The sequence below is a fragment of the Peromyscus maniculatus genome, chromosome 21, assembly GCF_049852395.1.
Source record: "Peromyscus maniculatus bairdii isolate BWxNUB_F1_BW_parent chromosome 21, HU_Pman_BW_mat_3.1, whole genome shotgun sequence".
NCBI lineage: Eukaryota > Metazoa > Chordata > Mammalia > Rodentia > Cricetidae > Peromyscus > Peromyscus maniculatus.
This window is the reverse complement of record NC_134872.1, coordinates 10,243,760-10,256,593: the sequence shown is the minus strand read 5'-3', so window position 1 is coordinate 10,256,593 and position 12,834 is coordinate 10,243,760. Positions and strand designations below refer to the sequence as shown.

The window sequence follows — 12,834 nt, the reverse complement described above, 5'->3', positions numbered from 1 at the left end:
AGTGCCTAGAATATGCTGAGGAACCACCCCCCTCTCTTATTTAAAAGTTGTTTTTTTTTCATTTTACATACCAAACACAGTTCCCCCTTCCTCCCCTCCTCCCGCTCACCTCCTACATGCCCACCCCCTCCACTCCTCAGAGAGGGTAAAGCTCCCATGGGGAGTCAACATGGAACCTCTCTTCAAGTAAACAGTTGACCTAGCTGTAGCTCTAAAAAACAGGAAACAAATTGCCTGAGGATATAAGGGATGTGTTATATCTTAGGTCATATTTTATCTAATTTTATTTGAGATAGGGTTGATGTGTAGCCCAGGATGGCCTTGAATTCTTGTTCCTCCTGCTTCAGCCTCCTGAGTGTTGGGTTAAATAATATTTCAGAGAAAAAAATGAATCAAAATAAGGAACACTTACCCCTTAGAATAATCAATGGACCCTAAATATTTCAGGATTGTGTTTCTAGTGGCCTCAGAATGAACTTCGGTGGGTGTTTGCTATGGCATTTTTCTACCCAGGTATTAAAATTTGTAGCTATTTTTTAAAATCATTCTAATAAATCATGGCAAACTTCCATTTAGTATCTTACAGTGTTGTAGGTCAGGATCTGAAGTGGCTTGACCAGGTCCTCTGCTGGGCAAATCCTGAGGTCAGAATCAAGGTGGTGCTCAGGTGGGCACTTTGAGGAGGCTCTGGAAGAATCTGCTTCCTTATTCTCTTCTTTCAGGTGGCCAACTGAATCCTGTCCAGGGATAGCTGCGTCTTTCTCCCACGGCCCAACTGTCATGCCGCAGTGTTTTTATACTTGGCACTGTGTTAATTACCTTTCTGGTTGCTGTGACAAAAGCGTTTACAGGAGGAAGGCTTTGTTGATGTTCACAGTCTGAGGGTGCAGTCCTCATGGCAGGGGAGGCATTGTGGCAGGAATGGGAGGCAGCTGGTCACATGGCATCCAGAGCCAGGAAACAGGGGAATGCTGATACTCAACTCGATTTCTCCTTTTGAAAAGTACTTTTAACTATTTACTTATTTATTTGTATACATGTGTGCTCCTCATGAACTTGTGTGCATGGCATCGCATGCATGGGGAGCTTAGAGGACAGCTAATGGGCATCGATTCCCTCTACTGTGTGGGCTCCAAGAATTGAACACAGGCCAGCCAGGCTTAGTGGGAAATACCCAATGAACCCTCTCACCAGCCTGCTTTATCCTTTCTATACAGTCCAGGACCCCAGACCATAGGATAGTACCATTTCTATTCAGGGTGGGTCTTCCCTCAGACCTTTCTGGAAACATCCTAGAGTTGCTTTTCCATAGTGATTATAAATCCAGTTGAGTTGATAATGATTATCCATCACAGTGTGTATCAGACTTTCTCTGTTGCTCCTAGCCAGAGCGTCATCTCTGCTTTCTGTGGGCTCATGTGTTTAGATTTGGCATTTTAGATAAACTTTCTTAATCAGCTCAGAGCCTGTTGATTAGTAATGGTGATTGCATCTGTAGAACCTCCTTTGCTAGATAATTTAACTTTATCAGAGTATGATGTATATATAGTCTTGGGGATTAGGCCAAAAAGTGATTTTTTTCTTTTGGGGGTGGGGAGCAGTGCCGGGAATGGAACCCTGTGCTTTTCACAAGGCAAGCGTTCTTGTGCTGACATATAGCCCTTTGGTAAGAAAATTTGGGGGCCATTCTTCCAAGTGTGTGCCTTATGTATTACAGGTTTATCTTACTTAGTTCAGTAGCCCCTTTAAAGTCTGTGGCAGATACTTTCAACATCTGTGCCATCTTGGCCTTAGTGTCTCTTATATTTTTCCCATGTTGTTGAGATTTTCTCTTTCTTTTTGTATGCTGAATAATTTTGGATGTATCCTGGGCATTGGGAATATTATGTTAGAGGCCTCATGTTTAAAGCCTTTGGAAAATGCAGCAGTCCAGTTGGATTTGAGTTACAAGTTGCAGCGTTGTTTCAGTATCAGCCCCATGTCTAGAATGCCTTTACCTGGTGTTTCCCATGCTAGTGGAGCTGCCCTATGTACCAGGGGTCCATGGGAGGTCCAGGGAATAATGCTGTGTATGATGAGGTCCACACACCCAACTTGAGGTGAGGCTGGAAATTTACAGATAGTTCTGTGGGGTCACTTTCCTCAACAGTTGACTCTCCATGATGCCTGTGATGCTCTGTTGTTCACCTAGAGCTCCCCTTTTTAGTCCCCATCTAGAACGCTGAGGCTTGATGTGGCCTAAAGTATTACTGTGGCTGCTGCTTAACTCTGGCTATAGCTATTGAGAGCTTCAAGATGGGGAAGCATCCCCTTCTGCAGCCTGGGGCTCTACTATCACCGTGGCTGCCAGCAGACCCCCCCCCCCCCCTTTAAGACTAAGCTAGAGCCTTCCATGTAGTATGAGTCCAGGTCTGTGGAAGCGAGTCGTTTGGCATGCCCTGTTCTCATTTCCTCAGCTGGTTACCTGTCCTCAATCTCAAGTAGCTGCTCCACGCATTATGTTCAGAATTTATAGTTGGGTTCAATGGAGGTGAGAGTATGTGTACTGTGACATCCTGTGTGCACCACACTGTAGTTTGCCCTGGTGTTTTATGCTGACATGTCTATGTGCATGAACAATGTGTGCTGTAATGTGATGTGTAGTTTTCTTTATGATAGTGTTAAAACTTGGCTATGAATCTGATTTGTTTCTTTGGGGTCTCAAAAATTGCAGAAGTCTTAACATTTGGACTTAACATTCTCAGCCTCTGAGAGCATTTAGGATATTTTGTTTCTCTATATATATGCTGCTACAGTGAACACTTGGTAAATATCCCTGTGGACCTATGTGTGAGTTCCTCTAGGAGTTTCCCCAGAAGTGGGCTTTTTGAGAAGTGGCCACCCATACAACTCTGTAAGATGCTGCCAGTGTACTGTTTCCTGCATCCTTGTCAGCGTTTTGTTATTTATTCCTATAGAGAATATATGCACCATCGGTCAATTGGGCAGTCAGTCATCTGCCCGCTTCCCTCCCTTGATTTGGAATGCCAGTGAGGTGGGCATTTTTTCTTCATGCTTGTCCCATCTCTGTGAATTACCTGTCTGTACCCCTTATCCATTTCCTGCTAAGGTGTTTCCACAGTGATGTGCTGATGTCTGTGTGGGTTCTGAATGCTGACCCACTGCCTCCTTTTCTTCTGTGACCTCTATAAGGTCAGTGTTTATGAGCCAGCTAATCCTCTTCAGCTTCCCAGTAAGCTTTGAGTGAAGGCTGGTTCTCTGGCAGCCTCTCTGCCTCCCTTCCTTGGCATCTGTGCTTGTGGATCTCAGTAAGCACTTGGTGCTGGCAGTAATGGTGAAGGGGCTGTCTGCAGAGCTGCCTGCAGAGCCATCCCATTGGCTTCCTTTCCCAGCAGCTCTCCAGGTTTGTATACAGTCAGCTTCTAATCCCATGTGGGATATTGGCATGTTCCAGCCTCAGGTGGCTTCCTCACGTGGCTGGCAGTCTTCCATGCAAGCTGCTTGCCTTCTCTCTGCGGTTTTTAGGCTCTCCCCTGTTGAAGTCGCTTTGCTTTTGACAGCAGCCTAAGTCCTCTTGAATAGGGCCTTTGTTGTGCTGTGCTGAGCTTTTTTTTTTTTTTTTTTTTTTTTTTTTTTTTTGTCTGTGACTCACTTCTCCCCTGGGGCTTTTGCTCTTATCACTTAACCATCAAAAGCTACTCACTTTCAGAGTTGATGCCTCAGGCCCAGAGATGGGTTCAGTTTTCTCCCAGCTGCTGGTTTTTACAGGTAAAACCTTCTAAAAGAATCTTGAGTTGAAGAGAGAGTTCAGTGGTTATGTGGTAGTTTGAATGAAATTGGCCCTGTATGGTTGACTATGTGACCCCAGTTAGTAGAACTGTTCAGCCAGGATTAGGAAGTGTGGCCTTATTGGTTGAGATGTGTCACTAGGGGTGGACTTTGAGGTTTCAAAAACCCACAGCATTCTCAAGTAGCTTTCTCTTTGCCTCATACTTGTGGATCACATCACATCTTTGCCATTCACTTTTACTGTAGACCTAAATAAGAGCAGCGGCCAGAAATCATGTCACAACCTGAATGCTGTTCTGCCTTCACATTCCCTCCACCAAACAATTCCATTGCTTTCAAATCCAGCCTTTCTTAAGTTCTCATTATAAGGGCAGACTGCAGATAGATTCTTTGCCAAAATGTAATGGATGGCTTTTTTAGGGGGGGGGGGATATGAACAAATGCCTACTCAGCCCAGATAGGGTACTGACAACAGACCAAATTAACAGTTATATCTAAGTCAAGCCTTTAGTGAACCAAATTTTATTGGGATTACTTACTGAAGCATGGATGACTCAAAGGCATCTCCATCACTGAATTTCTGACCCCAGAAGGAATGATGACTCACAAAAACTATTTTCCTTCAGTTCCTTGCATAACTTGTAGGCAGCTTGGCTCATCCTCCAGCGGTTGTTGTATAACCTGGGAAAAGGCTTTCCTAAGTTTCAGGAACTTCCCAAGGACTATAAGTTTGCTTAATTCCTAATTTTTTCTCCTTTGCTGTCATGTGATACTGGTATTTCCATTTGATTCTTGATGAAAGCAGGCAACCAAAACTGTCTTAGACATGTAAAATTCTCCCTCCTGCCCTTGTCTGGCCTGCATGTATGTGTATTTTGGAACCCCTCTCAGTCATAATTGTAAATGTTACTTAGGCTCCATACAGAGCAAGGGGATTCCCTGTACTGGGCTTGCAACCCAGCTGGTACCTGGGGTGGAGCCTTCAGCTGAGAACCAAGTGGTCACTTAGGAACTAGTCCTTCCCTGGAACCCTATTCTGTGACACCTGTCAGGGATCTCTTCCCTACAGGTGAGGAGCACTTTAAACTCAGCTGTTAGCTGCCCCTTTCCATGACATCCCTAATGACCTTCTTTCCTTTAAGCCCCGTCCTCTACAAGTTCCACTACCTCCCAGTACTGCCCCAGGCTGGCATCCAGGCTTTTACCACATGGCCTTTGGGCAGCACTGAAGGTCCAAACCATAACAACTGTCTTTCCGGAAAACTGATATTCAAAGCATTGAGTGTGGATTTGTAACCAGCAGGGCTGGTGTTGTCTGCTCTCTTTGTGTTGCACAGTGGATGAGCCTTCGCATACAGATAGTATGTTAGGACCCATCAGGTGTAAATCACAGTTTTAGGTTCTTACTTGGCAGGGGTGGGGGACACCAAATCTAAATAAGTATGTTAATTACCGGAGCTGAGGCTGCTTAGTGGTAGTGCATCTGGCTCCTAAGTATGCGCAAGGTCTTGGGACTGGGCCCCAGTGCAGTAGAAAATGTACTTCATTGCTATGTTCCTTTTTGAAAATGAGTAGAACTCTGTTAGTTTCTGTCATAAACCATCTGACAGGACTAGGTGTGGAGGGTAGTGGTAGAGTATTACCCAGTGTGTAAGTGCTGGGTCCTGTCTCCAGCACCCAGCAAGATTAAACATCTTAACCAGTTCTCTCTCACAGTACATGCCATCTTTGAGGAGAAACTTGTTTCTATGCCTTAGACTTGGTCGATGGTGCTGATTTGTCTTTTGGGTTCAGCTGGCTGAGGATGAGTGAGTCTGTCTGTTTCTGGTATCCCAGCCGTTCCTTTCTTCTTTCTGTCTTTGGCTGCCTCGTTTCTAGTATGGGATGTTTATTGTTGCTTCTTGCTCATGGAACAGGTCTTGTTATATCTAGAGTGAGGAAGGTGGTTTGTTGCATCACTCTTCTGGTGATGCACTTGCAGGTCAGGCTGGAGAAGAGCAGGGGAGTGCTTTCTGCCCTGTTGCAGGCCTTGTCCCCTGAAGCAGACAGCTTCTATTTCATTAAGCAGAATTGCTTGGGTGGCTCTCCAAGCCCTTCCCCTCCCATTGAAAACATTTTTTTCTCTTTCAAACCTTAAGGTGAATCTTAGAACATAGCTAAGCACTTTTAAGACCACAGAGTTAACAATAAACAGGTCTTGCAACACATTTGCTTTTTGTTTTGCCTTCATTCCTTTTGTTCTTAATGTCAGCTGGGTTTATAATAGGGTCAGGGGAGCAGATACTGGGCCACTTGACAATTAGAAACTTGATACATCATTCATAAATTGTTGGAATGGAAATGTCATATAGAGAAAGCACTTTGCACAAGAAACAAGAGTTTCCTAGGTGGTAACTCCTTCATGACTTGAGGTCTCTGTTTTCCCAGACCTGTACCCTGGCAATGACACCGGGCTCAGGTGACACCACATCTGTCAAAATTGCATTGGTTCCATTTTAGCATCTTAAGGACAACTGATTTGAGAAAAATGAAAATTACAAGGCATTTACCGATCTATGAGTAATTTTTGCCACTTTCAAGCTATATGACAGTCAGTGATGAATCAGCAGGACACATTTGCCAGGGTTTTCCTGAACCATAGTCATTCTCATATAGTAGCTTTGCTTTTTGAGGTCTCAAGAAGATTGGCTGGTCTGTTTTCATGCTTCTTTCTGTAAAAGTGTTTGAGAGATGTTTTGAGCTTGGTGGGTCACAGTGTGGCTCTTGCTGTTACTCAGGCCTGTGCTTGTGACCTTTATAAAAGCAGCAATTGCCGGGCGGTGGTGGCGCACGCCTTTAATCCCAGCACTCGGGAGGCAGAGCCAGGCGGATCTCTGTGAGTTCGAGGCCAGCCTGGGCTACCAAGTGAGTTCCAGGAAAGGCGCAAAGCTACACAGAGAAACCCTGTCTCGAAAAACCAAAAAAAAAAAAAAAAAAAAAAAAAAGCAGCAATTGGTAACAATAGTTTAAGATGGAAGGCTTGTGATTATGTGTTTGTACACACACACCTGAAGTACAGACTTTCCCCTTCTTGAGATACTGAGGAGAGACTCCAGGAAAGCTGGTCTCTGGGCTGACTTCTCCAGGAGCACTGCATTTGAGCAGCCCAAAAGCCTACCACATAGTTTATTAGTGGGCAACTTTGTAGTCCTTGTGATACTGCTAATGAAACTCAGATGGCCTGCAGCCTGTTGGGAGTGGGAGGACTGAGAATCCCTGCTGTGCTGGTAGCTTTATGTCAACTTGATACAAGCTAGAGTGGTCTGGGAAGATAGAACTTCAGTTGAAAAAATGCCACCACCAGGTTGATTGTGGGCAAGGCTGTGGTGCATTATTTTGATCGGCGATTGATGTGGGAGAGCCCTTTCTCTCTGGGCAGTGCCTCTGCTAAGCTGATGATCCTGGATACTACAAGAAGGCAAGCTGATCAAGCCAGAGGAGAAAGTCAGCAGGGAGAACTCTCAGTGGCCTCTGCATCAGTTCTTGCCTGCAGATTCCTGCCTTGTTTGAGTTCCTGCCCTCACCTCCAACAGAGTATGACCTGAGAGTTGTAAACCATTTACTCCTCAAGGTTTTTGGCTATGATGTTTTATGACACCAATAGAAAACTGAACTAAGACACTGCTCTGGAAAGTGCTGGTGTCTTTTGTCTCTCTGACTCCTGGTATTGCTGTTGCTTTGAAAATTGTCCAGGGACATATGGGAAGAAGGGAGACCTTGTCTGTATGTATTGTGCCCTGTTGAAGTTCTCAATTACTGGTGTGACTCTCTCTCTGTATCCATGTGCTAGTCTGTGATATGGTAAAGACAAGCCAAGAGCCTGCCTTTATCAGACTAAAGTCCTGGGGAAGCCCGGCATTCCATCAGAAAAGTGTAGTAGGTGTTGTCTGTGGTGTGTGTGCACGTGCCATCGTTTTCTTCATCTCCTTAAATAGACTGCATCAGCGTTCCTGATTTCTTCTTGCTCCAGGCTGCAGTACATCCTGGCATGGTGCTGTTGCCCATTTCACCTTTATTTATAAACTTGTAGCCCTCCTAGAATTTTTATATTAATTATTATAATAAAAAATATGACCATAGAGCATTGGGGGGGGGGGTGTTCACAGATCCTCTTAAGAGAGTGTTCTTTCATTGTGTCCAGAATTCATAGTACTACAAATGAGAGGGCCGTTGCCATGTAACCTGGACTACCATTACTGCTGCTCATAAAGTTTCGACTTTCCCCCAAAAACTGTATGTCTTTTACTAGCTTTACTTTAAAATTTTTATGCCATGTATTCATTATTGTTCTATTCTAACTGTTGCCTGATTTTACTCCTAGTAAGTTATTTAGCTTATTTTTATAGAGACATTCTTTGTAGCTTGGAGGGGAAAATTACTTTTTAAACTGTATGTGTGGGTATGTATACTTGAGTGAGGGTGGTCAGATCCCCTGGAGTTCCACATGGTTCTGAGTGGCCTGAAGTGGTGCTGGGGACTGAACTCGTTCTCTAGAAGAGCAGCAAGTGCTCTTAACTGCTAAGTGATCACTCCAGCCCAGAGACATTATTTTAATTTTTCAAATATTATTTGGAGTTTTAAAACTTACTTGAAAAAATAATTTTTACATCAGTCCAAAACAGGAGGATAAGAGCCCTGGCTATGTATTCAGATTCTGTTTCAAAGCAATTAAAAAAATTTTAAACTTAATTGCATAGTGAATCAGAGAATCAGTGTAATGTACCAGGTACTGTGAGAGCCTGCTGCTGTGCACTGGCTGCTTTGTGGTTCTGTCGATATACTTTAATATGGTATGTATTTAAGAACTGGAGTGACATTTAATGTGTGGGTTGTGTGGGTGCCACAGTATGCATGTGACGGTCAGAGGACATTTGTGGGAGTCTGTTCTCTCCTTCCACAGTGTTGGGTCCCTGGGATTAAACTCAGGTCATTAGAGTTGGAAGTAAGTGCCTTTACCTGTTGAGCCATTGCACTTTTTTTTTTTTTTTTTAAAAGTTTTTTGAGACAGGGTTTCTCTGTGTAGTTTTGGCTGTCCTGGATCTCGCTCTATAGACCAGGTTGGCCTTGAACTCACAGAGATCCGCCTGCCGCTGCTGCCGCCACCGCCACTACCACCAGCTTGCCATTGCACATTTTTGAGGAGCCAGTCGAGATGCATGCCAGGTTAGAATGATGGCTTCCTGAGGAACTGGGTGTTTGGCATTGCAGTCACCCTCCTTGTCTGGAAAGTGCTCTGTATTTAGCTTATTAATTTTGCTGCCTCAGTCTTTCTTTCTGTTAGTGTTTGCTTGGTGTATCTTCTGCTATTCCTTTACTTCCACCCTTTGTATGAACTTTTGTTTTAGGTGTGTTACATGGTTATGTGGTGATGTAATCCAATCCAATAATCTGCCTTTTGGCAAAATAATCCTGCCTGCTAACATTTTCAACTATTGAAATCCTTGGCTTTATTTCTTCTATCTTGTCTTGTTTTTGTTAGGATTATTTGAGTTTTTCCCTCAATGTCTGCATCTCCTTGTTTTCTTTTCTTGTTCCTTCACTCTACTTCTGATGCCTTTCTTTTTCTGAGTTTATTTTATTTTTCTACCTAGGGTGTTAAAAGTTGACCTCTGCTTCTCTGCCTCAGTGATTAGCTCCCATTAAAGTGTGCTTGGATATGTTTGGTGCAGACTTGAAAGTAATGAAAGCCTTTCTCTTCTGACAGTAGAAGGACCTCAAAATGACTCAGTTCTTACATCCTTGTCCACGTGTGTTTGTAGACTGTGTCCTGCTTTGTTGGAAGAAGGCTAGTCTCAGCATTAGACATTATTCCTACTGTCTTTACCACCAGTGTTTTCTTCTCTGTTTGTATCCCTGGACCATGATGACCTTTCCCATTTCTCTTTGTAGCTCAGAACATTTTTTTGAGGTCATTTTCTTTTTTCTGAAGTTTGTCCTTCAAAGTTTTGTAGTTCAGGTTTGTTTTGGGGAAAAATCTCTTGCGATTTCTTTTGTATTTGCTGAAAATATTTTTGGTGAGCTTTTAATTCTGGGGTTACAGTGGTTCCTCTGTTCCCTTGAAAGCACACATTGCCTTACCTCTGATATCCATTTAAAAAAAAAAAACTTGTGTGTGTTGTGTGTGTGTGTGTGTGTGTGCGCGCGCAGTGCATGTGTATGCAAGTTCGTGTGTATGGATGTGGGCAAGCATACTACAGTGTACATGTAGAGGCTTAAGTGTCATTTTTCATCTTCCACCTTGTTTGAGACAAGGTGTCTTTTTTTCTTTCTGATGTGTGTGGGGCTGGCCCATGGTTTTAGAGATTCTTTGTACAAATGCTGGGATTACTGATGTGCTGTTGCATGAAAGATCTTTCTTGAGAGGTACAGTACATACATCTACTCACTCCAGATAGGGAGTCCACAGTGGAACAAAGTGCAGATGCCATCAAAGTCCAACTCGGTGAACCAGTGAGTTTTATTGAGGTCACTTACAGGAATATGGGTTACTTATAGGAACAGAAATGACCCAAAGACATTTGTATCACCAAAGCCCACTCCACCACGGTGACAGCTCACCAAACTGGAAACCTGAAGCATACTGCACAGCCTGCAGGTGCTCAACAGGATGGGGAGTGTTGTTTCCAGGTTGTTCAGTTGGGCTGAGCCCTTCTAGGCAGTTCTATTTCTTCTAGGTAGTACAGCTAGTTCTTGCTTCTTCTAAGTGGCTGGGCTGGTTTCAGAATTGTCTTTGCAGCTTGGCTTTCTGAGAGTGACTCTCAGCATTCTTAATGTTTTTATACTCTTGGGCAAAAAGGGGGCCTAGTGAGTCTGGTCAGTTTCAGGGACTTCCTGAAGCTATTTTGAATTGTTTGCTTCCTGTCTTAATGGACTTCTCTGCAGAACGAAGTGTTTTAGTCTCTACCCCCCAAAACATTCTGTCTTTTCACCTCCAGGTAAGCATCACATACTAGAATATCCTGTGTCTCTTTTTCCCTTTATATCCTATGTCTTAAGAAGTTGCCCCTCAAGCTGGAAGGCCAACTTGGAGGGAACTGCTGCATAGCACCCGTGTCCCACTGTATATAGATTATGGAGATTCAGACAGGTCTGGGGACTTTGCATAGTAAGTGTTTTATCAGTTGAGCTACCTCCCCAGTCCTGACCTTTGATGCTGAGAGTCCAGCTTTCGATGGGATGTCTTTTGTAGATACTGTCTTTTACTCTGACACTTTGGAACACTCTCTGGTTTTTGTATACCAACCATGGTCAGATTGTGATGTGTGTAGGTCTGTATTTGTTCTAATCTGAAGGTTGTTTCCTCATTTCTGGAAAAGTCTCAGCTTTACCTTTTGAAACACTTTTTTTTCTGGGGTTCCTTCATGGAGCCCTCATTGAAAGAAAGTTGGAATTTCTCTTTCTAGCTACTCTCATTTATCTTTTTTCCTTTGCTTTGTTTTTGTTTAGTGCTTCTTTTTTCTCATGTTTCCACGTACTCTTGAAACTTAGTTTGTTTATTTTTAAAATGATTTTTTTTATTAAAAATTATGTGTCTGGCCGGGCGGTGGTGGCGCACGCCTTTAGTCCCAGCACTCGGGAGGCAGAGGCAGGCGGATCTCTGTGAGTTCGAGGCCATCCTGGTCTCCAAAGCGAGTTCCAGGAACGGCGCAAAACTGCACAGAGAAACCCTGTCTTGAAAAACCAAAAAAAAAAAAAAAATTATGTGTCTGTGGTGGGCATGTGCACATGAGTACAGGTGTCTGTGAAGTTCAGAAGAGGATATTGGATTTCTTAGAGCCATATGTAATAGTGAGTTATTCTACATGAGTGCTGGGAACTGAACTAGGTCCTCTGCAAGAGCAGCCAGTGTTCTTAACTGCCAAGCTATCTCTCCAGTCTTTATGGTTTTCATTTTTATTAGGTTTGTTAAAAAGATTTTTGTGTATACATGTGTATGTGCCTGTTTGTGTATGTGTGTGTTCATATATGTGTAGAGACCAGAAGTTGCTGTTAGGTGTCTTCCTCAATTGTTCTTTATGGTTATGTTTTATTTTTATGTGGGTGCTTAGTATTGAGCTCAGGTGCTCATACTTTCATAGCAAGTACTTTACAGACTGAGATATCTCCCCAACCCAGGTTCTATTTTTTTTTCTTTGCCTGGTGGTTCATAAAAGTAGCTCTAGCTTCTTGGTCATGTTTTACTACTGGGCATAGTGGTGCACACCTTTAATCCCAGCACTCAGGAGGCAGAGGCAGGTTGGTCTCTGTGAATTCCAGGCCATCCTGATCTGAGTTTCTAGTTCCAAGCCACCCAGGACTACATAGTGAGACCCTGTTTTAAAAAATAAAACAAAGCAAACAAACTCAAAACCCAAAAATAACAATGTTTTTTACTTAGCATATCTGTTTTCTGTTCTGCAGTTGATACCTTTAATGTCTGAAAACTATTGGTTCTGGCTCTGTCCTTATGCCGGTTATTTGTGCAGTCTTGATTTTTTTTCATGCACTATACAGTGGTCTGTGATACAAACCTACATTTGTTAGGACTGTGTCTGTGCTTCTTGGAAGACCTGGTTGATTTTTAATGCCCAGGAAGACTGGGGAGTGTCCCTTTCTGGGTCTATTGTATACTGTATATTAAGTTGTTGGGGTGTGAGTGTTTCAGGCTTGCTGACTGCATGGGTTCGTGCCAGGCTTGAAAGTGTGTTCTTTTCTGGTTCTCAGCATGTCCTGTGACTGCATCTGTGTCTGCCTGGCTTTTCTTCTGTCTCTCCACATGAAAGCACTGTAATAGAAGCTCTCAGCTTCTGGAACCTGTCATGGTCTGTACTCACCTCCCACTTTTGACTTGATCATTTCCTACAAGCTCACTGCAATTTTAAAATGAAGTCTTATGACTAAAAAATGTGGGCAGAAGGAAATAGGAGAGGCACTGCAGCTTTTAGGTTCACGTGGCTGTGTGTGCCTGTGTCAGAAGGTTGTACATGGAATTTGTCTAGCCTTCCAGTGCTGTCTTGAGACCCAAGG

At 43.4% G+C, this 12,834-nt stretch overlaps 1 protein-coding gene across 9 annotated transcripts in view; it reads left to right on the top strand.

Moving 5' to 3' along the window:
* Positions 1 to 12,834, top strand: part of Hsf2bp (heat shock transcription factor 2 binding protein) — an 87,753-nt gene that overhangs the window by 29,813 nt on the left and 45,106 nt on the right. The gene's annotated exons all lie outside the window — the stretch shown is intronic.